Source organism: Bos indicus, chromosome 16 (genome assembly GCF_029378745.1).
Source record: "Bos indicus isolate NIAB-ARS_2022 breed Sahiwal x Tharparkar chromosome 16, NIAB-ARS_B.indTharparkar_mat_pri_1.0, whole genome shotgun sequence".
NCBI classification, from domain to species: domain Eukaryota; kingdom Metazoa; phylum Chordata; class Mammalia; order Artiodactyla; family Bovidae; genus Bos; species Bos indicus.
The window spans coordinates 31,720,350-31,737,867 of record NC_091775.1 but is presented as its reverse complement, the minus strand read 5'-3'; positions in this window follow the sequence as shown (position 1 = coordinate 31,737,867).

Here is a 17,518-nt window from a genome sequence, read left to right as displayed (position 1 = left end):
ATAACAGTATTCTGTAAAACAACATCATCACATCTAAGAAAATTATTCTGATTGAGAGAGTAGCACTGCCATATATAAAATAGATAACTAATGGGAAGCTGTTATATTGCACACGGAGCTCAGTTCTCTCCTCTGTGATGACCTAGAAGTGTCGGATAGGGATTGGGGGTGGGAGGGAGGCTCAAAAGGGAAGGTATATATGTATAAATATAGCTAATTCTTGCTCTTTGTTGAATTCACGTTGTGTTGTTTCAGCAGAAACTAACGCAACCTTGTAAAACCTTGTAAATATTTCAAATTTAAATAAATTAAAAAACTGAAGCCAAGAGGTTGTCTGTCCATTCTCCTTTGGAAGATAATAGGTAATGATCATCATAATAAGTAATGATACCTATTGTATGACCTTGCCTGGTCTATTCAACTTCTGAGCCTCAGTTTCTGCATCAAAAAATGGGGAAAATAATACTGCCTCCCACACAGTGCTGTTGTGTAGATTTAGTTAGAACAAGTAAAATAGCAGTGTTGGCACATAGTATTTAATATATATGTCAATTACAACTATGATCATTATTATTTGTGCTTATTTTCAATCATTTTAAAATTATATAAAAATAAAGATATTCCAAATTTTAAAAATTTATTCTGGGAATTCCCTGGTGATCCAGTAGTTAAGACTCTGTACTTTCACTGCCGAGGGTGTGGGTTCAATCCCTGGTTCAGGAACTAAGAACCCGCAAGACATGCGACCAAAAAAAAAAAATCATTCTATAATAGCAAGCAAAAAACATTCACTCTAAGAATGGCTTTGCTAACTTTTTCTTCATAAAACAGGATTGCATTTTCTTTTTCATGACAGTGACTCTTTTAAGATTCTAAGCTAGGATTCTTGTTAAAATGTTCCACATTCTGTATTTGCCTGTTATTTTCTCCTAGTGTCATTTCCCTTGTTCCGCAGTACCCTGCACGCCCTATAAAATTCAGGCTAGATCTAGATGTTAGAAAATGGAGGTTTGACTTAAGTGTTTTTTAGTAAAAATTCACACTACAAATTATAGATTGTTCACTTCATATTGCATCAGATCATATCAGAGCATGCATAATATCAGGTTGTTTGCTACTAATAAAATTAAGTTTGATCAGCTGGTAAAAGTGGGGGCTGCTAAAACTCTTCCTTGTAAATGTACATTTTACTTTTGCTGTTAGTAATTTTTGAGGTAATATTCTCGTACCCTAAGAATAGCTTGACTTTCACAACCTTGAGAGGCAAACTTCTGGCACTCCCTAAAGTCGCCCAGCAGCGGCTGTGCTGGAGTGGAAAGAGCTGTGGGTCAGGATTTCAAAACATGACTTTGAGTCCCAGGTCTGCTGTGTGAGCTCTGGCGACTTTTCCAAGCCTGTTTAGTAACGTTATAATGAAGATTATAATACTTTACAAAGTGATGAGAAGAAATCCTATGAAAGTATTTTTTTAAATCTTTAATTCACCTTACAAATGCAGGGAGTCATTATTCTAAGGTAAAGCTTTTACATCTGTAAGTTTAGGTTAATGCCTGAGCATTCAACAACACTGCTGGTATAATCATCTCATACCAGTATTTAGCATTAAGCACGATACATAGAAGCAACTCACAAACCTCTTACTGAACTAAATAACATGTCACAAGGAGTTCCAGAGAACCAGGGGCTAATTGTACCATAGAATAGTCCCTGTCACTAAAGCATGTGGGAGACTGCAGTCCACGGGGTCGCTAAGACTCAGACACGACTGAGCGACTTTGCTTTCACTTTTCTCTTTCATGCATTGGAGAGGGAAATGGCAATCCACTCCAGTGTTCTTGCCTGGCGAATCCCGGGGATGGTAGCCTGGTGGGCTTCTGTCTGTGGGCTTCCGTCTATGGGATCGCAGAGTCGGACACGACTGAAGCGACTTAGCAGCAGCAGCAGCAAAGCATGTGGAGTTCTCAAGGGAACATGATGCTGGGCTCCATGCTCAGAGATGAGATGACTTATTCCTTCCTTTCTGGGATGTGGTTCCAGCTACCCAGACATGACACTTTTTCCTCTAATGTATGACTTGTTCCCCTCCCTCTGATGCAGAAAGTCAGCTGCCCCACATCTTAGAGGAATATCCTGTTCCTGCAGTCTCACTTTTTCCTAGTGTGTGCATATATATACTGCTGCTGCTAAGTCACTTCAGTCGTGTCCGACTCTGTGTGACTCCATAAACAGCAGCCCACCAGGCTCCCCCGTCCCTGGGATTCTCCAGGCAAGAACACTGAAGTGGGTTGCCATTTCCTTCTCCAATGCATGAAAGGGAAAAGTGAAAGTGAAGTCGCTCAGTCATGTCTGACTCTTAGCGACGCCGTGGACTGCAGCCTACCAGGCTCCTTCATCCATGGGATTTTCCAGGCAAGAGTACTGGAGTGGGGTGCCATTGCCTTCTCCAGTGTGCATATATAAGTTTCTCATTTCCCACTGGTTGGGACTTGGCTGGTGGTGAGCCATCACCTCCCATGAAGAAAAAAGCAATATCCCAGACAATGATGCAATAAGAAAGGAAGATCCCTACAGTTCCAACTGTTCACCTAACTGGACATTTCCATGGAAGAGACAGCTTGGTTAAATAACTCTTATTTTGGTCTGTGTTAAAGAGAGAAAACCAATGTCACTACATCCCAGCCTCTTTAATATCTAAAGTGCAATACCTGGGCTCTGCCCATCTGGCTTTCCCATGCAGAGTTATGGAGGCACTTTTTGCTAATACCTACCTTTATTTTTCTTCATTCCCTGCTCATGTTCATTGTTCAGGAACAACAGGAGCCAGGGCAGGCAAGAAATGCCTGGAACAAGTATCAGATACTTTCACGAGAGCCAAGAGAAGTTAGGAACTCTCATCAAGCTGCTTATACCACAAGAGGTCATCTATGCTTCCAGAAAAGCTCAGTGTCCAAGAGGCTATGCACAAGAGATCTCTGTTTGGGCCCATACACGGCAACACGGAGTCAAAAATTTTATCTCAGAAGCAGATGCTGGGCATTAAAAAGATAGCTACAAAGCAAAAAACACGGACACAGTTTCAGGGATGCAAACTTCTATCTTCCTGCGATCTTAAATAATGCATTGCTCATAATCAGCATGCAGAGATTTGACAGATGATTGAATGGCAGGGTCTCGGTCCCTATTCTTGTGGGTTGTTTCATGAAACTGGTGTGATGCTGTGTGCCTGTGAGCAGTACACTGGTAAGAGAAGGCATGGGCTCCTCAACTGAAGGTTTAAGGCTCAGAAAGAATGTAGGATTTAAGTTTTGGGGGTTCTTTATTGTTTGGGGGTATTTTTCGCTGCACTGGGTCTTTACTGCAGCACAGGGGGCTCTTTGTTGGGGCCACTTGGGCTTTTACAGTTGTGGCGCAAAAGATTAGTTGCTCTGTGGCATGTGGGATCTTAGCTCCCCAGCCAAGGATTGAACCCACATGCCCTGCATTGCCACGTGGATTCTTAATCACTGGACTACCAGGGAAGTCCAGGAATTTCAGTTTTTGAGATGTTATGTGAAGCCAAGATAACTCAATGTTGAGCCCCAGAATGTAAAGTTAGAATGAGTTAAATAATCCCTGATTTGAGTTTAGAGTACTGAGCCTAGTGTTGAGGATCTTTGGCACCCAACTGTGAACAAAAAGAGGGCTTCAAGAGTTGGGAAGTAGCCTAACCCCTGCAAAGCATTTTTCTTACCAAGTAGGTCACCCACTGTCCCATGCTTGGCCAGTAGACAGAGACTAAGGAAACTTCATACCCAGAGTTCTTCACTTAAAAAGCCCCTTTCCAGGCTCTTAGTCTTCCTCAATGAACAAAGGAAGGAAGCAGGAGTCTCAGGCACATAGAAGCCATGGAGTACTGGGGGTCATCCTCTATTTCCTGGTGGCAGTCTTGAGAATGTCAGCAGTCCCTCCACAGCCGCATCTTCGATCCCAAGGAGAAAAGGCTAAATGAGTCACTGCTGGGGACCACTATGATCCAGACTTCACTCACCAATCCAAGACCAACCTGGCAGAGACAGGGTTGAGGGAATGGGGAGGACCAAGTACTTCATGGAACTGGACCTGGGGCAATGTGGAGGGAGATCAAAAGGCTGGAGCCCCAAGGGGCTTGCCTTCAGGTGAGAAGCCCAGCCAGTACAAAATAATGCAGAGGAAGTTAGAGACATGGAATCACCAATTAGTTAAGAAGAAAATTCAAACTACTGCTAATAAAAAAAAAAAAAAAAATTTTAGGCAACCATGTTAGAGGGAAGACTGAATTATCTTTTCACCCTCACTATAGAAACTGATAATGTTATATTATGATATTATAATATAAACTTGCTCTCTGGGCTCAGAACTAGTTTGGGGTAACATGGCTAACACCCAGTTGTGGATGTGTCTGGTGATGGAAATAAAGTTTGATGCTGTAAGGAACAATATTGCATAGGAATCTGGAATGTTAGGTCCATGAATCAAACAGGAGGTCAAACAGGAGATGGCAAGAGTAAACACCAACATTTCAGGAATCAGCAAACTAAAATGGACTGGAATGGGTGAATTTAATTCAGATGACCATTATATCTACTACAGTGGGCAAGAATCCCTTAGAAGAAATGGAGTAGCCCCTCATAGTAAACAAAAGAGTCCAAAATGCAGTACTTGGGTGCAATCTCAAAAATGACAGAATGATCTCTGTTCATTTCCAAGGCAAACCACAGAGTATCACAGTAATCCCAGTCTATGCCCCAACCACTAATGCCAAAGAAGCTGAAGTTGAATGCTTCTATGAGGACCTATAATACCACCTAGAACTAACACCAAAAAAAGATGTCCTTTTCATCACAGGGGACTGGAATGCAAAAGTAGGAAGTCAAGAGATACTTGGAGTAACAGGCAAGTTTGGCCTTGGAGTACAAAATGAAATAGAGCAAAGGCTAATAGAGTTTTTCTCAAGAGAACACACTGGTCATAGCAAACATCCTCTTCCAACAAAACAAGAGACAACTCTACACATGAACATCACCAGGTGGTCAATACCGAAATTGGATTGATTATATTCTTTGCAGCCAAAGATAGAGAAGCTCTACACAATCAGCAAAAACAATACCAGGAGCTGACTGTGGCTTAGACCATGAACTCCTAAATGCCAAATTCAGACTGAAATTGAAGAAAGTAGGAAAACCACTAGATAACTCAGTTATGACCTAAATCAAATGCCTTATGATTGTACAGTGTGAGTGACAAACAGATTCAAGGGATTAGATCTGAGAGTGCCTGAAGAACTATGGACAGAGGTTCATGACGTTGTACAGGAGGCAGTGATCAAGATCATCCCCAAGAAAAAGAAAGGCAAAATGGCAAAATGGTTGAATGAGGAGGGCTTAAATAGCTGAGAAAAGAAGAGAAGCGAAAGACAAAGGAGAAACGGTATGGACCTAATGGAAGCAGAAGATATTAAGAAGAGGTAGCAAGAATACAGAGAAGAACTATACAAAAGAGATATTAATGACCCAGATAACCACAATGGTGTAATCACTCACCTAGAGCCAGATATCCTGGAATGCAAAGTCAAGTGGGCGTTAGAAAGCATCAGTACAAACAAAGCTAGTGAAGGGGATGGAATTCCAGTTAAGCTACTCCAAGTTCTAAAAGGTGCTGTTAAAGTGCTGCACTCAATATGCCAGCAAATGTGGAAAACTCAGCAGTGGCCACAGGACTGGAAAAGGTCAGTTTTCATTCCAATCCCAAAGAAAGACAATACAAAGAATGTTCTGACTACCACACAATTGCACTCATCTTACATGCTAGCGAAGTAATGCTCAAAATTCTCCAAGCAAGGCTACATACAACAGTACGTGGACTGAGAACTTCCAGAGGTTCAAGCTGGATTTAGAAAAGGGAGAGGAACCAAAGATCAAATTGCCAATATCCGCTGGATGATCAAAAAAGCAAGAGAGTTCCAGAAAAACATCTACTTCTGCTTTATTGACTACCCCAAAGCCTTTGACTGTGTGGATCACAACAAACTGTGGAAAATTCTTCAAGAAAAGGGAACACCAGACTACCGTACCCACCTACTCAGAAATCTGTATGCAGGTCAAGAAGCAACAGTTAGAACTGGACATGGAACAACAGACTGGTTCCAAATTGGGAAAGGAGTACGTCAAAGCTGTATATTGTCACCCTGCTTATTTAACTTATATGCAGACTACATCGTGCGAAATGCTGGGCTGGATGAAGCACAAGCTGGAATAAAGATTGCTGGGAGAAATATCAATAACCTCAGATACACAGATGACACCACCCTTACGGCAGAAAGCAAAGAAGAAACTAAAGGGCCTCTTAATGAAAGCGCAAGAGGAGAGTGAACAAGCTGGCTTAAAATTCAACATTCAGAAACGAAGATCATAGCATCTGGTCCCATCACTTCATGGCAAATAGATGGGGAAACAGTGGAAACAATGACAGACTTTATCTGGGGGTGGGGCTCCAAAATCACTGCAGATGATCACTACAGCCATGAAATTAAAAGATGCTTGCTCCTTGGAAGAAAAGCTATGACAAACCTAGACAGCATATTAAAAAGCAGAGACATTACTTTGCCAACAAAGGTCCATCTAGTCAAAGCTATGGTTTCTCCAGTAGTCAGGTATGGATGTGAGAGTTGGACTATAAAGAAAGCTGAGCACCAAAGAACTGATGCTTTTGAATTGTGGTGTTGGAGAAGACTCTTGAGAGTCTCTTGAACTGTAAGGAGATCAAACTAGTCAATCCTAAAGGAAATCAGTCCTGAATACTCATTGCAATCACCGATGCTGAAGCTGAAGCTCCAATACTTTGGCCACCTGATGCAAAGAACTGACTTATTAGAAAAGACCCTGATGCTAGGAAAGATTGAAGGTGGGAGGAGAAGGGCATGACAGAGGATGAGATGGTTGGATGGCATCACCAACTTGATGGACATGAGTTTGAGCAAGCTCTGGGAGTTGGTGATAGACAGGGAGGCCTGGTGTGCTGCAGTCCATACGGTCACAAAGAGTCGGACACAACTGAGTGACCAAACTGAACTTTTGCTGGATTTTTTCATATTTGTGGTATTTAACAGGTTTTAAAAATTTATATTTGTTATATTTTTTCTTATTCCAAATATGCCCTCTTGTACTTATATTTGTATTCATTGTTTTGAATCCTTTTTGTTAAAAAAAGATCCCTCTACTCAAAAGAACTGAAAGCAGGGACTCCAAGAGAATTCATAGCTTCACTCTTGATAATAGTCAAAAGGTATTATAGAAACAACCTAAGTGTCCATGTCCAGATGAATGGATAAACAAAATGTAGTCTATACATACAATGGAATATTATTCAACCTTTAAAAGTAATGAAATTTGAACATGTTACAGTGTGAATGAAACTTGAAAACATTATACTAAGTGAAACAAGCCAGACACAAAATAACAAATACTATATGAGCCCACTGATGTGAGGTCCATGGAATAGATAAAATCAGAGACAAAGAGAAGGGGCCAGGGGAGAGAGAGGAAATGAAAAATTCATTTAATGGATATAGAGTTTCTATTTGGGATGATGAAAAAGTTCAGAAAATATATAATGGTGATGGTATCACAACAATGTGAATACACTTAGTGCCACAGAATTGAAGCTTAAAATGGTTAAAATGGCATATGTGTGTGTGTGTGTATTTTTTCTTACTACTGTATCTATTCCATAGTTTTAAAAAGATGGCTCCCTAAAGTTGTTTAAACTTTAGGCTGACAAACTTGGATTTGTTCCTACCAATGGAATATACAATTCCATAATAATACAAATATCACGTTCTAAAATGAGAATCACGTAGTCGGTAACAGAAAGATCAAGGGTTTTTTTCCCCCCTCCTCTTAATAAAAAAGATTTAAAGCAGAAAGTGAAGAGGAACTAAAAAGCCTCTTGATGAAGGTGAAGGTGGAGAGTGAAAAAGTTGGCTTAAAGCTCAACATTCAGAAAACAAAGATCATGGCATCTGGTCCCATCACTTCGTGGGAAATAGATGGGGAAACAGTGGAAACAGTGTCAGACTTTATTTTTCTCGGCTCCAAGATGACTGCAGATGGTGAATGCAGCCATGAAATTAAAAGACACTTACTCCTTGGAAGGAAAGTTATGACCAACCTAGATAGCATATGCAAAAGCAGAGACATTACTTTGCCAACAAAGGTTCGTCTAGTCAAGGCTATGGTTTTTCCAGTGGTCATGTATGGATGTGAGAGTTGGACTGTGAAGAACGCTGAGTGCCGAAGAATTGATGCTTTTGAACTATGGTGTTGGAGAAGACTCTTGAGAGTCCTTTGGACTGAAAGGAGATCCAACCAGTACATCATAAAGGAGATCAGCCCTGGGGTTTCTTTGGAAGGAATGATGCTAAAGCTGAAACTCCAGTACTTTGGCCACCTCATGCGAAGAGTTGACTCATTGGAAAAGACTCTGATGCTGGGAGGGATTGGGGGCAGGAGGAGAAGGGGACGACAGAGGATGAGATGGCTAGATAGCGTCAACGACTCGATGGGCGTGAGTTTGAGTGAACTCCAGGAGAATACGCTGATGGACAGGGAGGCCTGGCGTGCTGCAATTCATGGGGTCGCAAAGAGTCGGACACTGAGCGACTGATCTGATCTGATCAAAGTATTAGGAAATGGGAAGTTCTGCTCTTCAGAATTCCCAAATGATAAATCACAAGCATCAGATTCCATCCAGATTTCCTATTCAAAGACCACTCAGAAACTGTAAAGGTGGCTGATCATACTATAAAGTTCCCTAGAAGGGATCACATTATGGTTTAGATGTATTAGAAAAAAAAAGCTCAGAATCCCTAAGCTCTCAATCTTGTCCTGCACTCAAGAAATTCTTGTGGGAGTTTCTCTTGTATGAAAACAGTAAAAGAAAAGGTTTATTTTAAAGAGAACTGAAGGATGTTATGAGAGGCTCAAGATATATAGTAAAGGTTTCTATACCATAAATTATAAGGAAATCCTGGGTGAGATATTTCACATGACCTTCTTTCTCAAAGTTTTGGAGATTTGATATTTCCAATAAAGAGCCTTACTAATATGCTTTACAATTAACTTTTACCAGGAGTCAAAGTTGAATTTTAAAAATACACCTTATTCATTCCATTACTTTCATATCCTCACTTTAAATGATCAAATAAAAATTAAAAAGAGCATAGAATATTTTGTTTCAATTCCCCATAAACCCTATCAAAAAGTTTAACACACTATTTTTATTAGCAAGAGGTAAGTTAAGTAGTAGCTATAAATCTTTACTACAGAATTACCCAGCAATTTTCATAATAAACCGAAGGAACGTTTAACCAAGAATTACTGAATTATTTTAAAAGTCTATAATTAATACATATCTCATCAGGTAACTAGAATTCCTCATTCAAGCCTATATAATGGTGCAAATAATATATTCCAGGTCATGGAATTAAAAAACCCTTCCTCTTTCACTGATCCAAAGGCCCATACTTGTGGCTTGGAAGTCACCAACCACAGTCATCACTTTCCGTCAGTTCAGTCGCTCAGTCGTGTCCAACTCTTTGCAACCCCATGGAGTGCAGCACGCCAGGCTTCGCTGTCCATCACCAACTCCCGAAACTTGCTCAGACTCACGTCCAAGTCAGTGATGCCATCCAACCATCTCATCCTCTGTCATGCCCTTCTCCTCCTGCCCTCAATCTTTCAGCATCACGGTCTTTTCCAATGAGTCAGTTCACATCAGGTGGCCAAAGTATTGGATCTTCAGCTTCAGCATCAGTGCTTCCAGTGAATATTCAGGACTGATTTCCTTTAGGATTGATTGGTTCGATCTCCTTGCAGTCCAAGGGATTCTCAAGAGTCTTCTCCAACACCACAGTTCAAAAGCATAAAGTCTTCGGTGCTAGACGCATGCTAATTTGCAGTAAATTCAGAAGACTCTGTATTAATATAGGAATGGGATTCTATTGATGAGTGCTATTAAGAGAGTATTTATATTAGAACTCTGGATTAAAAGTAATAGAATTCCATCCCAAACTAGTTTAAACAAAATAGGAAATGGATTGGCTACAGGCATTTCCTTGGCTTTGAACATGTATGTGGCTTCAGGTGGGCTTACCTGGTGGCTCAGTCAGTAAAGAATTGGCCTACAATACAGGAGACCACCTGCAATGCAGAAGATTGGAGTTTGATTTCTGGGTCGGAAAGATCCCCTGAAGAAGGAAATGGCAACTCACTCCAGTATTCTTGCCTAGGAAATCCCAAGAGGAACCTGGCAGGCTACAGTCCATGGGGCTGCAAGAGTTGGACATGACTTGGCAGCTAAACCACTACATCATGACTTCGGGTATAGCTGGGGCCAGGGGTTCAAATATCAGAATGACATCTCCCTATTTCCATGGTTTCTCATGTTGACTTCATTTTTTAGAAGATTCTCCTTCTGTGGTGGGTAAAAAAGATATTTTCCTCCCTATAGGAAATAAACTTTTGAAAACACATTGTCAGATAATTATATTCAGTTCAATTCAGTTCAGTCGCTCAGTTGTGTCCGACTCTTTGCAACTCCATGAACTGCAGCAAGCCAGGCCTCCCTGTCCATCACCAACTCCCGGAGTTTACCCAAACTCATGTCCATTGAGTCCGTGATGCCATCCAGTCGTCTCATCCTCTGTTGTCCCCTTCTCCTCCTGCCCTCAATCTTTCCCAGCATCAGGGTCTTTTCAAATGAGTCAGCTCTTCGCATCAGGTGGCCAGAGGATTGGAGTTTCAGCTTCAACATCAGTCCTTCCAATGAACACCCAGAACTGATCTCCTTTAGGATGGACTGGTTGGATCTCCTTGCACATAGTTAAATCCATCTATCATGGACACGCAAACCAAGACCCAGATAAGTAACTTGCTAAACGCTATTCTACACTTCAGTGATGAGAGAACAAATGGAAATATTCCACAATAACAAAGAACTTTTTAAAAAAATCCTGCTAATATAGAGCAAGCCTATTTTGGTCCCAACCACCTTCTGCATTTATGCTGACTGCGTTCTTATATCAGAGAAGGCAATGGCACCCCTCTCCAGTACTTTTGCCTGGAAAATCCCATGGATGGAGGAGCCTGGTAGGCGGCAGTCCATGGGGTCACTAGAGTCGGACACGACTGAGCGACTTCACTTTCACTTTTCACTTTCCTGCATTGGAGAAGGAAATGGCATCCCACTCCAGTGTTCTTGCCTGGAGAATCCCAGGGACGGGGGAGCCTGGTGGGCTGCCGTCTATGGGGTCGCACAGAGTTGGACACGACTGAAGTGACTTAGCAGCAGCAGCAGCAGCATCCTTATATACTCTACAGAGAAAAATATCTATTTTCTTAATGGAAATTTATCAATATTCTAAAATAAACACACAAGGAGATTCATAAATACCACTGAAAAAGGATCTCCTGTTGTAAGCTCTTAGCTCTCCTAGAAATCTTTAGCCACCATGATCTTCAGTTCAGTTCAGTTGCTCAGTTGTGTCCGACTCTTTGCGACCCCATGAATTGCAGCACGCCAGGCCTCCCTGTCCATCACCAACTCCTGGAGTTCACTCAAACTCATGTCCATTGAGTCGATGATGCCATCCAGCCATCTCATCCTCTGTTGTCCCCTTCTTCTCCTTCCTCCAATCCCTCCCAGCATCAGTCTTTTCCAATCAGTCAACTCTTCACACGAGGTGGACAAAGTACTAGAGTTTCAGCTTTAGCATCATTCCTTCCAAAGAACACCTAGGACTGATCTCCTTTATGATGTACTGGTTGGATCTCCTTGCAGTCCAAAGGACTCTCAAGAGTCTTCTCCAACACCACAGTTCAAAAGCATCAATTCTTCTGTGCTCAGCTTTCTTCACAGTCCAACTCTCACACCCATACATGACTACTGGAAAAACCATAGCCTTGACTAGATGGACCTTTGTTGGCAAAGTAATGTCTCTGCTTTTGAATATGCTATCTAGGTTGGTCATAACTATCTCCAAGGAGTAAGTGTCTTTTAACTTCATGGCTGCAGTCACCATCTTCAGTGATTTTGGAGCCCAGAAAAATAAAGTCTGACACTGTTTCCACTGTTTCCCCATCTATTTCCCATGAAGTGATGGGACCGGATGCCATGATCTTCATTTTCTGAATGTTGAGCTTTAAGCCAACTTTTTCACTCTCCTCTTTCACTTTCATCAAGAGGCTTTTTAGTTCTTCTTCACTTTCTGCCATAAGGGTGGTGTCATCTGCATATCTGAGGTTATTGATATTTCTCCCAGCAATCTTGATTCCAGCTTGTGCTTCTTCCAGTCCAGCGTTTCTCATGATGTACTCTGCATATAAGTTAAATAAGCAGGGTGACAAAATACAGCCTTGACGAATTCCTTTTCCTATTTGGTACCAGTCTGTTGTTCCATGTCCAGTTCTAACTGTTGCTTCCTGACCTGCATATAGGTTTCTCAAGGGGCAGGTCAGGTGGTCTGGTATTCCCATTTCTTTCAGAATTTTCCACAGTTTATTGTGATCCACACAAAGGCTTTGGCATAGTCAATAAAGCAGAAATGGATTTTTTCTGGAACTCTCTTACTTTTTCCATGATCCAGCAGATGTTGGCAATTTGACCTCTGGTTCCTCTACCATGACCTTACCTAGAGCTAATAGTATGGGCAGCTGTTTTCCTTTTCTAGTGAAACATTTTCTTCAGAGACACCAGGCCATGTTCCCAATATTCCATTTGAACATTGTACTAAACTCACTAGGTTTGGGGTATTCAAATGAATCAAATGACCCTTCATTATCCTCGGCCGCCAGCAAAAATAAAAGGCCTTTTGGCAAAATACCTTTCAAAGTGCTTAACCCCAAAGTACGTAGTACTGGGACCTTTGCATCATTAAGCATCACTCCATCTCTGGCACCTTCTTATCAGAATTTAAATGACTTGAATTTCTAACACATGCTTCAATTATTCCAACCATTCTTCTTCCTATTACTTTCACATTTCTTGACTCTTCAGCAAGTTTGGGTCCATAGAGAGGCAGATGCTAAGAAAAGATTAGCCATGTAAAACCTTTTTAAGAGAAGGGAGCAGAAGGCAGGAAGGGCTTCAGACTGTGACTGCAGGGTGATCTATGGGAAGAGAGAGGAAAGGCAGGAAGATTGGATAGGAAGTCCCCAAACACAGCAAAATTCATAGCAAGTTTTAGTCAGTTCAATAGGGAGCTCTTAAGTCAAAACTGCCCTCTGAAAATGTTTTTGTCTTCTAAATATTTTTATTTGGCTGCGCCAGGTGTGAGCTGTTGTATGAATGACCTTTAGCTGCAGCATGCAAGCTCCTAGTTGGGGCACGCGGTATCTAGTTCCCTGACCAGGAATCGATCCCAAGTCCCCAGATCGGGAGCGCAGAGTCTCTGTTACTAGACCACCAGGAAAACCCCCAAACTGCCTTTGGAGTTCTGTGTGTCATCAGATGGGGACTTCCTCAGTACTTCCACCATGCTTAGTCTGGGAGCAGCCTGTTAAGTGTGGCCTCTGGCATATAGTGGTAGACTGAAGGAGTAAGAAGCTGGGGACACCAGTCAAACTGCTCCCCACAGAGATGTGGTCCCCCCGTCACTGTCTTTAGGCTGCATCCATCCCATCTGAAAGACAGTGAATATCAGACTAATTTCTCACTAACAGAAATCATTCACACACACAGATCTAATAGCTAATGTCCTCAAACACAAATTTCACTTTCTATTAATCTAATTGTCCTTTTCCTCCGTTGCTCTAGTCCTACCATGACACAGTAGTATAGGATAAAATGATACAACTGTAAATTTTGTTTCTATTCTTAGTGAGACCCTCTTTATTAGTCTTTCCTTAACTCCCCAATTGCCCACAGCACTCGACAAATCTTTGTCATTCTCAAATCCTCTTCCATTCCGCCAGAAGTGACACCGCCTGGTACTTCTCAAGAGCATACACCAGTTCTGGTTTATTTGCAAGTTGTGTCTGACTCTTGAGACCCCATGGGCTGTAGCCCGCCAGGCTCCTCTGTCCATGGGATTCTCCAGGCAAAAATATTGGAGTCGGTAACTATTTCCTTCTCCAGGGGATCTTCCTAACCCAGGAATTGAACCCAGGTCTCCTGCATTGCAGGCAGATTTGTTACCAACTTAGCTACGAGGGAAACAAAATACAGGGAAAGGGTAACAAGAATGGTGATTTGTTTTTTGTAATACTAATAGCTAACATTAATTGAGTGCCTATTATTTGTTAGACACCATCCTAGGCAGTTTGTGCAAGTAAACTTATAAATCCTTTCTGCCCATCAGGAAAGAGACACCACGTAGAGATTAAGGAGCTATGCGGCTAAGGTCTCCGGTCAGGAGCAGACATTCTGGCTCAGAGAATGTGTAAGAGAGAAAGAGACGGAGAGAGAAATTCAGTGTAAAGACTGAAAGCTCAGGGTTCTAAGTAATGAACAAGGAACCATCACTGGCATAACCCAGCCTCAGATCTGGGAGTCCTTCTTTTTTCATTGGCAGGTCCTGTTAGCTTCATGGCCATTATTTCAGGCTGATCCTTCCTGTCCCCAGGTTCTCCCAGTTAAAAGGCATTAATTCATCTTTTGCTCCCTGCATACATCTGTATCAGCACCCATACCCAGCTCTTTTTACCTTGTTTCCACAAAATGTGCTTTTCTGGTCTTTTGACATCATACCGTTTCTTAAAAACATCAGCTAATCCTTCTGAGCTTTATTTAACATGTCTTTCTCAGCTGACTTCATTCTTGTAACCTAGTAACATGTTTAAAGGCTTCCCAGGTGGCACTAGCGATATAGAATCTGCCTGCCAATGCAGGAGACGTGGGTTTGATCCTTAGGTGAGGAAGACCCCCTGGAGGAGGTCTTCGAACCCACTCCAGTATTCTTGCCTGGAGAATCCTGTGGACAAAGGAGCCTGGCGAGCGGGCTACAGGACATGGGATCGCAAAGAATCTGACAGGACTGAATACTTTTTAAAAGATGATGCTGTTACAGTGCTGCACTCAGTATGTCAGCAAATTCAGAAAACTCAGCAGTGGCCAAAGGGCTAGAAAATTCCAACCCCAAAGAAGGGTAATGCCAAAGAATGTTCTAACTACCATACAATTGTGCTCATTTCACATGCTAGCAGGTAATGCTCAAATCCATTCAAGCTAGCCTTCAGCAGTGTGTGAACCAAGGACTTCCAGAGGTACAAGCTGGATTTAGAAAAGGCAGAGGAATCAGACATCAAATTGCCAACATTTACTGGATCATAGAAAAAGCAAGGGAGTTCCAGAAAAATATCTACTTCTGCTTCATTGACTACACCAAAGCCTTTGACTGTGTGGATCACAACGAACTGTGGACAATTCTGAAAGAAATGGGAATATCAGACCACCTTATCTGCCTCCTAAGAAACCTGTATGCAGGTCAAGAAGCAACAGTTAGAACTGGATATGGAACAATGAACCAGTTCAAATTGGGAAAGGAATACATCAAGGCTGTATATTGTCACACTGTTTAATTTCTATACAGAGGGCATGGGTGTGTGCCAAGTCGCTTCAGTCATGTCTGACTTTTTTGACTCTATGGACTGTAGCCTGCCAAGCTCATCTGTCCATGGGATTCTCCAGGCAAGAAAACTGGAGTGGGTTGCCATGCCCTCCTCGGTTCTTCCAGACCCAAGGACTGAACTTGTCTCCTGAAACTCCTGCACTGCAGGCAGATTCTTTATTGCTGAGCCACCTGGAAAGCCCTATATGCAGATTATGTCATGGACTGGAGGAATCACAAGCTGGAATTAAGATTGCCAAGAGAAATATCAACAACTTCAGATATTCAGACACCACCCTTACGGCAGAAAGCAAAGAGGAACTAAAGAGCCTCTTGATGAGAGTGAAAGAGGAGACTGAAAAAGTTGGGTCAAAACTCAACATTCAAAAAACTAAGATCATGGCATCCAGTCCCATCAATTCATAGCAAATAAATGGGGAAACAATAGAAAGAGTAACAGATTTTATCTTCTTGGGGGGGGTGACTGCAGCCATGGAATTAAAAGACACTTGTTTCTTAGAAGGAAAGTTATGACAAAGCTAGACAGCATTTTAAAAAGCAGAGACATCACTTTGCCAACAATGACCCTATAGTCAAAGCTATGGTTTTTCCAGTAGTCACGTATGGATGTGAGAATTGGACCATAAAAAAGGCTGAGCACCGAATAACTGATGCTTTCGAATTGTGGTGCTGGAGAAGACTCTTGAGAGTCCCTTGGACTGCAAGATCAAACCAGTCAATCCTAAAGGAAACCAACCCTGAATATTCACTGAAATGACTGATGCTGAAGTTCCAATACTTTGGCCACCTAATGTGAAGAGGTGACCCATTGGGAAATATCCTGATGCTGGGAAAGACTGAAGGCAAAAGAAGAGGGCAGCAGAGGACAAGATGGTTAGATAGCATCACTGACTCAATGAATATAGTTTGAGCAAACTCCAGGAGACAGTGAAGGACAGGAAAGACTGGTGTGTTGCAGCTCACGGGGTCACAAATAGTCAAACACGACTTAGCAACTGAACAACCTATTTAAATGTCTCATGTTAAAAAAAATCAACCAAGAACTACAGGGACCCATCCTACACCTCGACTTCTTTTTCTGCCCCTATACAGCCAAGTTTACAACAAAGCACACACTCCCACCATCAGGGTTGTGGCTCCACCACTTATTTGAAACTGGCCTAACTGATAATTACATTGCTTGTAAATTTTTAGTTAACTGACCTCTCCAGAGACTTTGGTTACTATTGACTCCCCTGTGTTTTTACTGTGCAACAAGGCTAACTTTAATTCAAAATTCTTGGGGCACCTGTTACCATGAGCAACTATCCCCACATATTAAGCTTCATTAATTACTTTATTTTTTAGTGAATACATAATTATTAATTTCTTTTCTTAAACTCTGTATTATATCAACATTTACCACTACCACTCCTGCTGCTGCTAAGTCACTTCAGTCATGTCTGACTCTGTGACTCCATGGATTGTAGCCTGCCAGGCGCCTCTGTCCAGAGGATTCTCCAGGCAAGAATACTGAAGTGGGTTCCACGCCCTTCTCCAGGCATGTTCCCAACCCAGGGCCTGAACCCGCATCTCTTACACCTCCTGCATTGGCAGGCAGTTCTTTACCACTCCTGCCACCTGGGAAGCCCCAGCACTCCTGATAATAACCCTGATAAACGCCACTATTACTCATTAGGAAACCAAGGCCTTAGAAGAATCTAAGGTGAAACAAATGTTTTAAAAAGATTAATATAGCAGTAATAAACAAGATGTAATGAAAATGAGAGAGAAGTAGGTAAGTTTCAGGAGAAATTTAGACTTAAGGCATAGGACTGAGAAGGAAGACTGAAAGACATTATGAAGATCAGACAGATTATGTAATAGCAGGATAGGAAT